Consider the following 17,761-nt stretch of genomic DNA (forward strand, 5'->3'; position numbering starts at 1 on the left):
ATGTGATATTGTGACCCAGTGAAATTCAAAGAAGCTAGAGTTACAGCTGAAAAAAATGTAAGCTTTACAGAATTTCCAGATTTCTGTACAGTTTTTGATATGTCATTCTTATTCCTTTTACATGCAGCTAGGCTATCCTTTATCGGATTCATCAATGACTTTGAAAATATTATTAAGACAAGATTGTTTTCCAGATATTTTCATTGGATCATATCAGAGATTGATATCTAACATCAATAGTTTACTTGTGTCTATTAATATATAATAAAAAAATCACCATCATTTCAACTAAAGTGTCCTCTGTAATATTAAACAGCTAACTCAACAATGTTGTCAAAAAATCTTTCACACATGCAGAAATAAGATTTCTCTAGAAAAGTTATTTTCCCTTTCAAATCTATCATAAAAGACTGAAAACATTGCACATAATACTAATGCCATGTTAGAACACAAATCATATAAAAAGAGATTTAAACTATGTTTTCTCCTCTTTGGACAGCAAAAATTTATTATGAATGTATTTCCTTCCAGATTATTTACATTATCTTGTGTTCAATATACTTAGCCTATTTATGAAAAAATGACAATAATGAAAAAGCTATCATTTACTAAGATCTAAATCCATTCTATATCCCAAATACCCTTTGCATAATTATCTGCATTGGTTTAGAGTGTTTTTAAGGAACTGTTGTTATTTTTAAAAACAGAAAACCCAAAGTAACAGCTCTTAAGTGCAGTTCCACTTAGAATCTGCAAATTTTCTTTTGCAGTTGTGGAAAACCTACCATGTACATTGTGTGGAGCTCATCTGACCAAGTGCAGACAGTGGCATATGAGCGAGTCACCCCAAGATCCTTTTATAACCAATGGTAATTTAAAAAAAGGTACTTTATGAGATTCTACCAAATAACCAGGCCCTAAAATTTCTTCCTTTTCCTGACAGTATGTAAGTAGGATTGCTAGCTCAGATACAGATAGATTACCTTTCAGACAGTGTATATAACTCAAATTGAGTTCCATAGTAGGAGAAGTGTTCAGGTCAACCAAGCTCTTACTGCTTCTTTGAAAGGAAATATTCTCATTTTGGGAAACATCCTTGGAAATAATTCTGAAAATGTAGGTAAGGTTCAGGAGAAAATTACATCTCTCACAGAAGAACCCTGTACAAATGAAGGCTTCTGCCCTGGAGCATGGATGGTACAGAAGAGGACTTTGATTAAAAAGGACTCTTTGTCTTATTACATGGACAATGATTTTGACCTAAAAATTTTATTGTTGTTTGATATCATTAAAGAGTTGATGTTCTTCTGTTTGTTTTATGGTTTATATCCAATGTGGCACTTAATGGACCTGCTGATGGAATGCATGAGGTTATTTTCTGAGTACTGAAGTGCATTATGGCCACTTACTAGCACTTAGCATGATTAGCTGCCTCACTATTACTTACTAATACTGACCTTTAACTTCATGTTGTGAAGAACTGAGCAACTGGCAAGACATTGTTTTGGGGATTTTTTTCTCACAAATTGGAGAACAATCTGTTTCAATAGTTGCACTTTCAAGTTCAAATTTACCTTGGGTGTCCTCTGTTACCCCCATTGTTGAACTTCAGGACTGTAAAAAGTGTGCGCTTACAGATATAGTGCAAGAGGAGATTTATAATCAACTTTTCTGAGGTATGTGTTGGATTTTTTTTTTAATTCCCCATTCTCCCATAGAAAGAAAGGGTTTGCTATTCTTTTTTTTTTTTTTTTTTTTTTTTTTAATTAAACAGCTCTTATCTGGGCCTCCTGTGTGGGAGGGAAGAAGCCTGTCATTTTGCTTGATGTGCCTCCCATAAAGTGTATTTTTGTTGTAAAAGCTAGTTGAAATTTAATATTTTGCTCATACTACAGCATTTTCTTTTATTACAGCCTGTCTTTTTAGACGAGTATGAATTTCATTCAGTTGACTACCTGTAGTCATCTATTGCCATTTGAGATACTTATACTTGATACCTTGTACTGGTTTTGGCTGGGATAGAGTTAATTTTCTTCACAGTAGTTTCTATGGTGCTATGTTCTGGATTTGTGATGAAAACAGTGTTGATAACACAGTCATGTTTTGCACAATGTCAAGGTAATATTTCTCACACTGCCCCACCAGCGAGTAGGCTGCAAGTGCAGAAGAAGTGAGGAGGGCACATAGTGGGACAGCTGACCACAGCTGACCAAAGACCATATGACATCATGCCCAGAATATAAAGCTGGAGGAAGAAGAAGGAGAAAGGAAGGACATTCAGAGTTATGGCATTTGTCTTCCCAAGTAGCGGTTATGTGTGCTGGAGCCCTGGTTTCCTGGAGATGGCTGAACACCTGCCTGTCAATGGGAAGTAGTGAATGAATTCCTTGATTTGTTTCACTGGCGTGCACAGCTTTTACTTTGACTATTAAACTGTCTTTATCTCAACTCATGAGTTTTCTCACTTTTTCGATTCTTTCCTCCATCCCACTGCAGAAGATGAGTGAGTAGATGCATGAGGCTGAGCTGCCAGTCCAGAGTTAGACTACAGCACATCACATGTGGCTCACAGACATGACTGAGGACACAAAACTTTTTTTGCAGTGGCACCCAGATGCTGAACAGAATAGATTTGGGCATCTCAAGTGGAATTCACATATGCAGGAAAGTACCCTAAGTGCCTGTCCAGTGTTTGGTGAAAGAAAAATTTCTGGCTTTATCATTCTATATTTTCAGTTGCTTCACAGGAGGCTTCATGTGCAGAAACAAACAAACAAAACAAAACCCCACAACAACAGGAACAAAAACCCTATAGAAATTTTTTTTAAAAATTGTAATTCCATAAGGTCATCTGCCTAGACATTTGAGATTTGAAGTGTAAATGGTTTAAGGAGTGAGTATGTCCATGTATCCACTTGGATCAGGAGATGGGTTGTGGAAGAAAAAAAGATATTTTATATATTAAGACTTCAGCGACGTATATATCATCAAAAGGGTCTTCAAACCTTGTTTTCAAAATAAGTTTAGCTACAACCAAGTCCTGGCTTTTTAGAGAAAGTGGGAGGGGGGGGTTTCATGCTTGTATGCATCCAATTTGCAAATGTACACTTCTAATTGGTTTTACACAGTTCCTGGGTTAGGCAAAGGTCTCAGATAGTAGGATACTAATTAAACTGTTATTTGACATTGCTTCCTCTCAAGAAAAATGAGGAGGAGGCAAGACAAAACTGTAACCTTTGTTATTAAATAGCAACGAAAATACTGAAAAACAGCTTTTAAAATAATTAGTATGATATGTTGATGCCTAGAAGAAAAAGGAAGTAAAAGACTACTAAACAAAAATATTAAATGTTAAAAAACAAAAAACCAAACAACTTGTGGATGGACACCAAGAGGCCTATTAATTAGTCCTTTGCATTTTCATAATACTTTTTCATCTGTGTGTTTCTGTTCTGAAAATAGAGGTCCAGGGACAAGCTCACACAGTAAATATAGGAGAACCAAACCCTACTAAATATCAGCAAGACAGAGGATTTATGTTTGCTACTTATTAAGTAAGAATTTTTTGTGGAAGAATGCTGTTGGACTGTAAAACCCTTACTGGTATCACCATTTCATGTCTGTGTGTTTAGAGCCTAAGCATCTCTGCTGATGTTAGTTTCATACTTTCCATAATTTGACATCAATTGATCATGAAGCAGAGTTATCCAAATATATTTGTTAATCTTCTCTCAACCTACACACCCTGAAGAAACCCCGCTACATTATCAGCCAGAACTCTAGAGCATCATAGGTCACAGTTGATACACTCTTTCTCCTGCTCAATTTTCCCATATGCACAGTATTCTAAAACAGATTTATGCTATTCGAACCATCAGATTTAATTGGAATACCATTTTTCTATAGTCAGTATCTAAAGAACAAACACAGCTAGAACACCCTGATAACTTTTATTCCTTCATGCTTTAAAGCACCGAATGTAAAGTCGTAATTGACCTGTCCGAACTTAAAAAACAAACGAAAACAAACCAAACCAAAACAACAACAAAACCAACAAAACCAGACAGAATGTTTCAGAATACCAAAATAGTCTGGAATGCCTCCATCTTTCCTTTAGTTCACATTTTTTCTTTGCAACTTGTGGGGGTCTTCTTCTGAAATAACATCAGATATAGTATACCCAAGGATGAAATATTCAGTAAAGAACCCTCTTCATTATACATTCCTTTAATTCTGAGGCTGCAGAATTTAATTTATGTTCCATGAGTTTGATACTAAACTAATGAAAGATATGTCTCACCTACCATAAACTTTCCTTTGGTGTTCTCCTGGCATTCAAAATCTAGAATCGTACCTATTGAGAAAATTTCTTTATCAGAAGCATAGCTGTTGATGAAACTTTGCATGGAAAAAAACATATTAATATAAAAGTAGCTACCATTTTAGGACTATTACTGGAGTGCTAAGGCTTCAGCAGGTGCAATAGATATCTAGGGTAGATTTAACTTGGAACAATGTACAATACTTCTCAGGGATGGCCACTGTTTCTATTAATATACCTAATGGTAGCAATAGGTGAGAACCTACTAAATTACATCGCTGAATTCATTGTACCAATAAATTCATATTTAATCCTAGTCTTACATATGCAAGCAAGGGAACTGAGCAGACACTTTATAAGCCTCCTTCTTGTTTGTTTGTTTCTAAAGACATAGATTGCCACTCTTTTGTTTTAAGACCAACTGGCACGTATCTCAAATACTCTGAAAATTTATTTTTTTACATCATCTACATTAGGAAGTAACAGAAAATTATGGTTTTATTTTCACAGTTGTTCAGGTTTTGGCTGAGAGAGTAAATTCTCTTCACAGTAGCTAGTATGGGGCTATGTTTTGACTTGTGATAATAGAGAGATGGTTTAGTTACTGCTGAACAGGGCTTACACAGAGTCAAGACATTTTCTGCTTCTCACATAACCCCACCAGCAAGTAGGCTGAGGGTGCAGAAAAAGCTGAGGGGGGACACAGGTGCTACAGCTGACTCCAGCTGACCAAAGGGATATCCCATACCATATGACATCATGCTCAGTATATAAAGCTGGGGGAAGAAGAAGGAGTGGGGGAGTATTTGGAGTTATGGCATTTTGTCTTCCTGAGTAACCATTACATATGATGGAGCCCTGATGTCTTGGCTGAGCACCTGCCTGCAGATGGGAAGTAGTGGATGAATTTCTTATCTTTGCTTGTATGCTTGGCTTTTGCTTTACTTCTTGAACTGTCTGTATCTCAACATGAGTTTTCTCACTTTTGATCTTTTAATTCTTTCCCCCATCCCACTAGGGCAGAGTAAGCAAATGGCTGCATGTGCTGAGTTGTCAGCTGCAGTTAAGCCATGACAATAGTTTTGCTTTTTCATGTGCATTCCAGAGAGTTACTATGTTGTTTTCAGGCATTAGCGTCTGAGACACTACGCAAGGGCATTAGAAAAAATGACTCAAGAATTACCTCTATTTTTCAGTAAAAGCAATAGTTTTCTCTGTCTCTTTGACAGGAATTCCTGGAAGCCAAGGCTACCTGGATTTTTAAGGCTTAATCTTAGTTTATGAGCTATATAGATAACTGTCGACATGATTCAGAATTCTGGAATAAAATAATCTGTGCATTCAAAATGTTTGCTATGCTTACAAAGAGAAACTTAGTAGCAAAAGGTCAATTACTGGTACTGTTCGAAAGATACTTTTGAAAAACAAGGGAGGCAGTCTCACCTAAAATTTGTGCCTATCTCTATGTGAAGTGTGCATATAATCAGATACAGATTAGTTAAATAATTTTAATTGTTCAATTAACTATTAGTATTTTTATTGAATTTCAGATAGCTTAGGCTATAGTAAATTCTCAAAATTTACAACTATTAGGTTTCATTAAAAATGTATTTAAAGGTAAAAATTCTAGAAAACTGAATGAAGATAGCTCTAATAATAGGAATTTTTAATGTTGAAACATAATATACAACAGCCTATGAGCTGTGATGACATTGTCTGACATCTAAGGTAATTGAAGACTGTATCGTGATAAGAATGTGTGTGCATTATGAAAAAAATGACGATGTAAAGAATATTCTAACTTGAATTCACATGTCCTCAATTTTATAAGCTCATTCATGAATTAAGAAGACTCTCATCCCTGGTTTTCTTTGAAAATAATTCCTCTGAGTCCCTTGTCACAGTCCTAAAAGAGTGACATCCTCAATTCTTCTGGGAATTTATTCAGCTTCACTAAGCGGGATTTATCAAAGATACTGATTTGACAAAGTTCCTATAGTCACAAAATGTTATGTTTATATCTCCTTCAGGAATTACTTTAATCTAATTGTCTGGTCTCCCTTAAAACCAACAGGCAGATGTAGGCTACCTCTGTATCCTCTACTTGAAGAGTACTCCTGGTTTTGGAGGCCAGATATATGCTTGTGACCCTGTCCTGTCTTCAGTCAGGATCTCGCTGTTCCCCTCTTTAACATCCAAACATGTCAGCAGGTGAATCCAGTTATAGCCACAGATACTTCCACAGTGATTCACCTAGCCTGTGATCGGATGGATCAAATCACTCATAGGATTTGCCTTTCTCTCACCATTCACTGTCAGGGGAGTTTAGAGGTTCAGCTTAAGACAGAAACCTAGTTTCAAGCTGTCTGAAGCTAAATTATCACTTAACGAACTACAGAAATATGGATTGCAAGTACCTCAAACACTCACCTGGTCATCTTTTTAAAAACTGAATGAGAAGTATTTGTCTAGAATCAAAACCGCCTCAAATATCTGTTAGGGTTTTTTTAGTACTATACTTTAAATTTTCCAGTGAAAGAGATGCCATTATCTTCCTTGGGAGGCCATTGTTGTGCACAAAATCTTATCATTTATAAAATCTTAAATTCTAATTTAAAGCTTCTTAACTAAAAGTTAAGCCAATACATCTTCATTTGAGTGACTATGAAGCACAATGGAATCTATGGGAAATAATGCTTTAGTGAGAAGCTACTTTTATGTATTTCTGTTGCGGTTTTGTTTGTTTGGTTTTTTTTCTTCACGAAACTTTCCTTTTATATAAATTTCCCATGGACCACAGCATTTTAATGGCTGTCTGCTGGGCTCTGTTCAGTTTTCCTTTCTTCTTAAAGTATCTTGTCTGAAACTGGAAAAAGTACTCTGGCTGAGGCCCTTATCAATGCTGAATAGAGAGGAAAAGTTTACTTAATGTGTCTCACTTATGATTTTATTTCTTTAAGTGTAGAGCAAAAAAATATTTAACACATATCAGGCCAGAGCATACAGCATGGTAATAACCTATATACTACATCAACTCAGATGGTTTTCACTCAAGGCTTAAATGAGAGGATTTTTTAAAGCTGCCTAAGTTGTGCTCTCTTGGATGCTCAAGAGTACCTTCAGATACCTTCACAAGACCTTCGGTTCTTCATCTACAGTCGCACCTTCCCTGTAAGTATCATGTCATATTTGCAAGCCTCACAGGAATACAGCTCACGGTATCTTGAATGCATACATGTGGCATTTGAACTGAGCCCAGGCTGCATTTATAGTGAACATTCGCAGAAGTAAAATGTAAAGTGAGATGGATCGCTCTCTAGGCTTAATGACTTAGCTCATTTGGGGCTTAATAAGGGCTTAGTCAGTTAAACTGGATGCAGACCCCTACGTCATAGACCCTAACATTTTGGGTAAGAAGTCTTTCCCCTTAGGAAAATTCTTTCTAACTAATTGAGCAGACAGATACTGCTTTGAGAAGCTGTTTATTTGTATTAGTGATTTTCTTTTTAAAAAGAGGTTAGATAAACTCCAGAATAGATGACCACTGAAAGGACTTTTTTTTCCCAGCTCAGTTTTATACCATTATAATATGTTATTTTGAAGAATACTGGTCTATCGAAAAATAATAAAAAAAATAAAAACTCTTTATCCCTGATATACACAGAACCTTGCTAAAGAACTGTTTTTCATTCTCTATACTTCAAATAAAGACTTAAAACTTACCAGTGCCCTTAGCTAATACAGGTTCATTTGTATTTTGTTCTGTTCTGCTGCAAAAGCAGCAGACAGCATACCACTCAGATAAGAGAGGGATTTCATCTAGTAATATGGACACATTAGAATTTTTTTACACTTTCAGTGGATAATTTTCTGAAAGTTCTTCCAAAGTTTACTGCATAGCATATAATTATTTTCAGTTTTTCATTTCTGCACAGCTTGTTCTGCAAATGTCAATAGAAAACATATAAGATTTTACTCATCCCAAAGCCTTCTTTAGATAGATATTGCCAAATTATGTTTTTATAGATTTCTCACTGTATTTCTTGTCCGCTTTTTACCTTACAAAAGTCTGAGTGCTTTTCTAAAGATAATGGGTACACTACATAGAGGACTAAGGCTGTATCTGTCAAAGCAAAAAACAATTACTGTAAAATGTAATCATTAAGGAATAGTACAAACATATCTAACAAAAAAGCCCAGATGCCAATGAGACTGTGAAATTCTGCTGCTTGTAGAGCAAATGAAACATTTTCTGGAAGATAGATGGGGGTGTGTGCAGACATATAGAGTCACTTATTACCAAAAGGTTTGGCAAATACAGAGTCAATCATTTTACAGATATTAATGCTTCTTTGGTCTGAATGGAGATAAATATATCTGCTGAGTACTACAGATTCAAAGGGAGAATATTCACTCTGCTCAGATTTCAGAGATATACATCCAGCGCCCGACTGAGCTCAAGGTACATGTTTGGCAAGCATAGGGCAAGCTGCTGCATTTGAATCTCTTTTGGAATATGAGAGTAGCCATTTGTTATCACCTTTGCAGAAGTTCTTGGGCATAAATTATTCTACCTCAGACAAGACAATTATATTAAAGAACACTCAGACGGCATGATCCTTGGATACTGAAGAAATAAGAACTATATGGATTCTGAATGCACATCTATAAAAATTAGTTTAATTCTGGTCACCACTTCAAAGGTTTCTTCATAGCTAGGGAGGATATTTATACCCGTTTTCAGAGAATGAGAGTAAACCAGTTATTCCCAATTAAATACTGAGACTGAAACTACTCGGTTAAATCAAAAGATGTTTTGAAAGCTGTGGTTGTAAGGTCCTCAGCAAGCACTAATTTGATGTAGAGGGCTAAAACTGTTAAGTTATGTGATGAAACTCATCTGCCCACCCACAAAGGAGCTCAGAAAGACAGGGGCAGGAGGCGGAGCCCATATAATACCCTGCTGGACTACTCCAAGGTGCATCAGAAGGGGTGATTGGCTCATAGAAAGCCCACCTTCAGAAATCAGAGGAGCACTGGGATGCACAATGGCAAGTGGGAACCCAGACTAAGGACTCTTGAGGAACACCCTGTCCAAGACCCTCCCAGGGTTGTCCCAGCAGAACCTCAGCCGCATTGTCCAGGTACAGAATCCACCATGAAGAGTCATCAGGAGCCTTCTCGGGATAACCATTCAGACTAATGGCCTTGTTACTGAGAAGTCTAGGACACATAAGATGCAGGGGAACAGCAGTTCAACATGGTACAGGACTTATTATGGGATGTTTAGAGGAGGAAAGGGAGTGAACAGGAAGACACGAGAGAGGTATACAGGTGATTTTGGGAGGAATGAGTATGAGTGATAAAGGCATAAAAAGAGCTGGTCATATGTAAATAGCTGGCTAGTCAATACACTTGTCTGGCTATGTCCTGATGAGCACAGTCTGTCCTATCTTCTTATTATATTAAATTCCTAAAGAGTTAAAACTCTTTCCTGGGTGAGGACTCTGTACTTGATGTGCATATGTGTGTGTGGGGAGGATGTCTATGGGGGTGTGAGCACAGCAGCTGGAGTCGAACCAAGAGTCACAGATGCCCATATGTCTTTGATGCAGCAACTGGAGTGAGTGCAGGTATGGAAGGGAGTGTGGGATTGCTAGCAAAGATTAAGCTGAGCTAGTTGGTAGGTAGGTGAAATTACTGGGAGGAAGGGTGTGGACGGGTCTCTGAGGGCCAGCCTGTGTGTCAAGGGATGAGAGCATGGGGGAATTGGTTATTGGGACCAGGGAGGTCCTTGCCAACTGTGTGTGTGCAAACAGTCTGTACCAGCAACAACCTGCAGCCTCAGGGTCTCAAATCTCTAGAAGCCTGCAACTGTTGAGTCTGGAATCCATGCACAACTACTGGACAGACCATCTGAGCCCAGCTGCTAGAGAGATCCATACTCTATGTATGTACATATGTGTATATAGATAGTCTCTCTAGTGGACCTCGATCCCGCTCAGCCAGAGAGGGGAGCAGGATGACGCCATTGGTGCTGTCTGTGTTTGTGTGAGCATTGAGCATGTGTGTCTGTCTGTGATCTGTGTGGCTGGCCATGTGTATATGGATATATGTGGTGTATATGGATATATGTGGGGTGTGTGTGTGCCTGCTGAGAACACATCTGCAGCCTCATTACAGCTCAGACCTGGGGACATGCAGCAGGAGCAGCCTCACCTCTCTCAGGCTGTTGAATGTATTTAGCTCTAACAGAATCTACCTTCCACAACTTAATATGAATTCGCTGTACTAGCAGACATTTCACAGCCACCACTGATCTGTATTGTTTCTTTAAAAGAGGAGAATTTACATCCAAGGAAAACTCAGAATAGGAAATACAGTGTGCAGACTAACTGGAAAAAAACAAAGCTAAAGAAAATTAGTCTGGAACCAGAGTCTTTGATACCTTTTCACTCAACCCTGACTCATGTGTTCTTATTTTCTACCTAGGATTTTATTCTTGCATTTATGTTTTTCAGAAATGACAGATGACCCTGTGTGTCAGGTATCCATAATCCCCTTTCATTGTGGTATTGGCTGCAGCTTACACAAAATTGTTTTGTGGAGAGATGCTAGGGCAGAAATGTTCCACAAATATCTGTGGAAAAACTGCCAAGGAGCATTTCAGCTTTCCACTACTACTGAGATACTAAAGAATAGCCAAACAGAAAGAAGCAAACAACAATTACAGTCCTGAAGAAATACACACTAAAATTTTGCAAAGCTCCAAAGGACTTCTCTGTATTAACAAAAAGATGTGTTTCAAAATTACAGACTTTTTTTTTCCCCACTGAAATCTAGACATTGTCTAAATCACCCATAAGCCTAACTTCACCGTTTTTAGTTCAGATTTAGGAAAGTCTTGTTTTGGTGAATATGAGTCCCAGAGAGAAAGCTTGGGCACTCGAATTTGATATTCTTTCCTACCTGTTTATTCTTTTCAAGGCCATGTTCTGGGTCATTGCCACTCACTCTTTGCAAAATAACAGTTGAACAACTCATAGGACACCTCATGACATGCAATGCATATTCACATATGTTAAAATGTTAGAATAGCATTCAGAGGCAGAAAGATGTATTATGGCCTTCACTTTTCTTTAAACACTTTGAACTGAAAATTCACAAAAATAATAATTACATGTTGTGTTTACAGGAACAACACACCCATCCTTGAGAGAAGCAGGGTGAAGGGCTATGGCATGTGGGTACAGGGGGCACGGTTTACAGTAAGCTTGCTTTCAGCAGTATGAATGTGAGCCAGTTCTTGCCTCTTAACCTCAGGACCTATGTATGGTCCCCTGTCCTGCTGTCATGTACCAGCTACACTGATACTAGTAATCACTGTCAGGGAACAGATTTTTAGTGTCCGATGCACAGACATTGTGCACAGCAAGCACAAGCACAGTCCTAGTGGGCGCAGATGCTAAACTCATGCTAAGCCTCATGCAGTCCCACTAAATCCTCTTTTACCTTTCCCTCCCCCACTTAATAACAAAGTTAAAAATTCATCTCTCTGGGGAGTCTTTCACTGAATTCCTGCTCTAGGAGTTGGCAGGAATGTATTACAAAGCGAAACTGAAGGGTCTGCTGTCACCTGTCTCAGACAAATAGCTTTATGGTGTGGCATTAGAAAGAATTTATATTCATCCAAATGAAAAAAACGAATGAACTGAACAGGTCACTCGGCTGCAGGGCTGCTGAAGATTATTTCAGGGCCCATAAGCATCAGACCTGATGAAGAATATTTCACTTATAATAAAATGCTGAAGTCCATGCCTTCTGGTTTACTTACTAACTTTCTCTGAGCATAAGAAGAACAAGAGGTAGTAAAGTCAGTTCCCTGACTGCAGAGCTAAGTCTGCTAAAATAGTCAGCCTCAGTGCGCTGCCTTTCTTTATCAGAACTATAGAAATAACCCCCTTGCTTTCAGTAAGAAATAGTACTTACCCAAGTGAACTTAGCATGTGGAAAGACAAGATAGGTGTGGGAAAAGTATTAGCTCTGTTTTATAGGTAGACAATCCAGAATAAGTGATTTTTTCCCTGCCCATATGCCATGCCTAAGACAGAAATCTCATTTGCTCCAGGCTGCAGTTTCATTCATTATCTCCTAAGACAGAAAGGTATAGGGTTTTTTCTATATGTCATTTCATCCAATTCTGATTTGGTCTAGACATGGCAAGAATTGTATGAACACAGGCCTTTGTACCATTGTACAGTACTTCCAGGAACTCCTTCTGAAACAGTGCATCTCCAGTGTATGTCTTGTACACCAGACTAAACCTCAAAGGTATTGTTTAGCCAGGGTAATCTCTGAGCAACATAGCAAATTGGAAAACATGCACTGGAGTGTATTTAGGATTTTGAAAAATGACACTGCAATCCCAACTAAAACTCTACAAAATAAAGTCCAATATACTACCATTCTGGAGAATAATGAGTCTGTATCAACTAGAACTAAGAGTATAATTTATCAACATTAGCCTTGATGGGACATCCAGTGCAGTGTGATTGATTTAAACGTGTAGATCTTTAATGTTTTGAACAGGTGGCTAACTTATAACAACAGTTTAAACTTTTATAGCATCTTATCATGCTGAGGCAGCTCATGGTGTTTTACAATGACATTAAAATTAAAATTTAATCTATCCTGCAGAGTTAATAATTAGCTAATGTCAGTTAAAAGTCAATGGAAACAAATCAGTCTTAAATATAGACTTAAAAAAGAAGAAAATAGAGATCTCCTGATGTTAAGAGGCAATGAGTTCCACTAAGCAGACGCATGGCAGCGTAAAGAGCAAGCACCCGAAGTGATATTTCAGTGAGGGTTAAAATTTTAAAAGATGGGTTTTGTTCTTGGCTGCTAGGCATGCTTATGGCTTCATTCACTTTTTGATTTATGAAGCAGTATAATAGTCCTTGGAGATGGGGTCAAGTAGTAGGTGTCCTTCAGCAGACGACTGCAGTCACTGGGATTCCACCCTTCTCTCTAGCCCAATGAGTTCTGCATTTGTTTCTGCAAAGAGGCACAGTGCCAAAATGAAGAGATTCCACAGCATCTTTCAGCCATATGGTTACGTGGATTTGAATACCTTCAGTCTGAATCCCATTTCAATAGTAGGAACACCATCCTCCAACCTCTGTGCTTTACAAGAAAGAGTTGCCTCTTATTTTGAAAGAAGGGACGCAAGCGCATTTGGACAGAAGAGGTTTCTGGGTTGTAAACCCTGTCTGACATAAGTATGGGATTTAAGTCTTGACTTTATTGAATAAACTTTGCACAACATGCTGTCTGTTCTGAATCCCTTTTAATCCTCCTCGTGCGTTGTATAGAGAGCTAAGGTATTTAACCGAGGGCTATGAGGGCTATGGATTGTACTCAAGAAACAAGTTTTGTTTCTGCTCTGAACTATCCATTGGTGATGCCTGTCACTCTCTGTGAACTACTGAGAGATCCTAGAAAACTAGTTTACTTTAGATTCCCATATCTGACATGGCTCAAGGACATAGATGTCGTGAGACCCAATGTTGCAAGATCTCCTTGCAATCTGGCCTTCAACTCAACTACCTTTTCATTTTCCACCTGAAACCAACCAACCAACCAACCAAACAAAAAACCACCATCAACAACAGAAAGGAATTATAATGTTTTCATTCCTTGTTGGTCTGATTCTTAGTCTCATCAGAATGACTGTAGTATTTGCATGGAGAAAGTTAATTATCTTTAGGCTTGGTCAAAACCTCAAGAAAAAGGTGAAAACATAGCACATTATCTTACATTTGGTATCTTAATCCAGCTAACATCTGTAATGAAAGAAGACAATATGCATATTTGCATGTATATTCCCAGAACATCTGGAGAGCTTGCTTTCACTACTCGTTGTTAGCTGTGCTAGCCCAATTAAGCCATCACAGGTGTGCTACAGATCTGCCAAGTCTCATGCACTGTAGGTGAAACTCTTATGGTTGACTCGTACTTTCATGTTCTTCTGTGACTCTGGCTGTACCTTCACATGGATAGCATTGTAGAGTATGTCCCACTACCAGACGCTGCTATTCACTGAGAAGAATAGAGGCAGCCAGATAAACAAGTATATTGTCAACTCATGGAAGTACATGTTTAAAGCACCCCATGGTCCCCTGCTGCAGGCTAGTGCCACAATGCCTTCCTCTTCCAGGTAACTCAGCCCAATACTGTTTCAAGTACATGAACAGTGGAAGCTGGGAAAGTCTCTGTATTTGCACATTCTAAAATTCCTCCTTAACTTATTGCATCGGTTTACATTAAACAAAAAACTTGTAATGAATAAACAGGTGATTTCTATTTGTTTGGCAAAGTTGCAAATATATGGGAATCATATGGGTGAGTGCATATATTAGTGGGGAAAAATATGCAAAAGTATGTGCAGAAGAAACATAGGTTTCTGGTTCTTGTGAAGCTGCCAACATGGACATCAGTTTTGTAAAGTCTGGGCACCCTGTAGTGTTTTTATGTGTCATCCTAAGTACCTAGTTAGTATTATAAAAATTGACTGATAATAAGTGCAATTAGGTCAAGAGAGAGATCATGTCTGTGAAGTGTCTAATGGCAAGATCTTTAAAAATAGGAGACAGCTATGCAAAGGGGCTATCAAAGAAGATACAAGAATGCATAATGAAGGGGTGACAGAGGTCAGCAATTAACATTTGGACATTTGTATTTCTTTCCTCAGGACAGGAGAGTACAATCAAAAGAGGATTTAAGTTCAAATTTGACACAGAAAGAGAACAAAGATAATGTTAATTTCTATGATGCTTTTAAAATGGTTTTAATATGCATATTATGCATTTTATTTAAAATGTTGTAATTTATTAGTGAACTGAAAAGATATAGGTGTGTTTTTATGACTAAAATATATAAGGTATAAATCAGGTTTTGATGTACTTGCTAATTACAAAGACAAAATAAGAGTTAACATGTTAAACTCCTTAAGTACTATTTGTGGGTACTTGTAGTTTGGAAAGATATGTACAGCAGGATAGTTTGGTATAAATTAAAATGCTTATTAAATGTCAGTAGTCCTAATAAGTGATTGATATGTAATTAATGTGTCATATGTGATAATTTGTAAATGTTAATTAATGCCTAAAGACTTAATAAGTGCTGCTTGACCTATTAATTATATTATACAAAAAAACCACAGTAATTGTTTCCTAAATGAAATGCTTAAATAAAGCATTTAAAGTGTTATCATATGATACTGACATGGAGGCAGACTGATTTTATGTAAGGCTGTGATTCAGCGATAACCTATGAACTCTACCTCATACATTTATGTAGAACAGAGTTGCACGATTTCCAGTATCATCACTAGACTTACTGTCCTCTTCACTCTTTTGGAAGTTAGGAATTGATACTGTGGCCTAGTCCTTGCTGTAATTTAGGCAGGTGTTGCAGAAGTGTTTCCTTGTGTGCCTGTCAGTGCAAATGGGTCTTTGGTGGTGCTCAGCGTGCTGTCTCCGCTGTGGTTATCTCCCGAGCAGGCTGGTAATGATGATACATTCAGGGGTCCATCCTCACACTGGACAGAGCCCAGCTCTAAGAGAGATGCAGTCATTAAGCAAAGAGATGGAGATAAAGTGTGGTCAGGTGATTAGTCATTGTAAAGGATGGAGGGCTGCTCCACAGGTTTCCAGTGTGGCTGAGACAAAGCCATGTCACTCTTTTATAAAAAAGATGCTATGCCCTAGTCTTCTTTTACTGCTTCTGTAACAGAAACATATCATTTTCTTCCCATATCAGTGTTTTGAAATTAAAAACATTAAATATTGTGAGGTGTTCATATGCTCTGATAGCTGGGAGCCAGAAAAGACATCAGAGGTTCTTTATAATTACAGTGGAAGAAAGTGATTACTGTTAGCAGAGTATTCATGGGAAGTTTGTACAACTTCTCAGAATTATCTTTGCAATATTTATGTATGTATATATATTATATCCACTTGATTAATAAATAATATGATCTGTTTCTAAAATATATATATTTAATTTACTTAATGAATAACTTATGAACATTTCCCTCTGTGTATCTAAACTTTAATCGAAAAAAAAAAATCCTAATTTTAACTTCATTTTAAAACTGTTTAACCTGGAATTTTTATTTTGCTATTCTGAGAGTGATTTTGTAAGAACGATTCCTATCTTTTGGAGGACTAGGTTTTTCAAATGTGTGTTTGGTCAATTGGTGCTTTCAATTAAAAAAAAGTATTTCCAGTTAGCTTCTGGAAAATATTTGCACACTTATCTATTATCTGATGTTGAAGATAAATTCCATGACATTAACTCTGCTTCTTTTACAGCTTTTCTCCTAGCATTCTCATTCCCTTGCATATTTTGATGAAGCCATTTCAAATATCTCTTTACAAAGGTTCAATATTCTTACTCAAAGTGCATTTGGTAGGAAAATGTTCAGATGAGCTACCAGGAACAGTTTATCTTCCTCAAGGTTTAAGCTCAAGAACAAGTAGTTTCCTGTATGGATGTAATCCATATTCTTTTTATATATTTGATATTATATAATATCATATTACATTACATATTACATTAAATTACATAATACATAAATATAATACTATATAATAATATTATATTTTATATTATATTATATATTTATATCCTTTTTGGAGTGTACTGATAAGAATGGTAGACCCTCTGGAGCCAGTATTTCGGTATTCTGACTTGCATCTTTAGTGACCATGTCCTTATTTCTTATGTTGTGACCCTGAGTATCCACCAGTGGTCATTATCAGTGATAGCAAATTGGGCTGGAACTTTAGTCTTGTCTAGAATGGTAATTTCCCACCTTTTGGAAGATAACCTGACATACATCTGTGTGGGGGTGTGTTGTGTATTGATAAGGATCATGGCCAAAACCATTGTGGCAAAACTAGTTCCTCCAGCCCCAGGATTCAGGAGATGACACATTCAGTATAGGGATGAACTGCGATTTACATATCAACGACAAGCTAACGAGCCACAGCCCAGGCCAGCTGGCTGATACCAGAGGTGGGGGATGTGCTGGAGAGCACATAGCTCCATCTTCTCATATGTCCAGCATGGCACAAAGGGAAAAGCTGAGACCCTTCAACGTGGCCGGAGACTTGTTGATCTTTCGCAATCACCCCTTCCCTCCAGACTTTCCTTTACTCGGAGAGCTATAAAAAAAAGCTCACCTAAGACAGCACTGCTAGGGAACCCACCACCCTGAGGACCCTCTGCCCACTAGCCTCGCCGCGGGAACAGGACCAGACACCCGAGGACGCTGCACGCCTGAACTACAAACCCCAGCATCCTCACCGTGGGACACCGGAGGCCACACATCATCATACGAGTCTCATCATCCACCCTGTGGAGTCGTAAGAG

The sequence above is a fragment of the Caloenas nicobarica genome, chromosome 1 (genome assembly GCF_036013445.1).
Source record: "Caloenas nicobarica isolate bCalNic1 chromosome 1, bCalNic1.hap1, whole genome shotgun sequence".
Classification (NCBI taxonomy): Eukaryota; Metazoa; Chordata; class Aves; order Columbiformes; family Columbidae; genus Caloenas; species Caloenas nicobarica.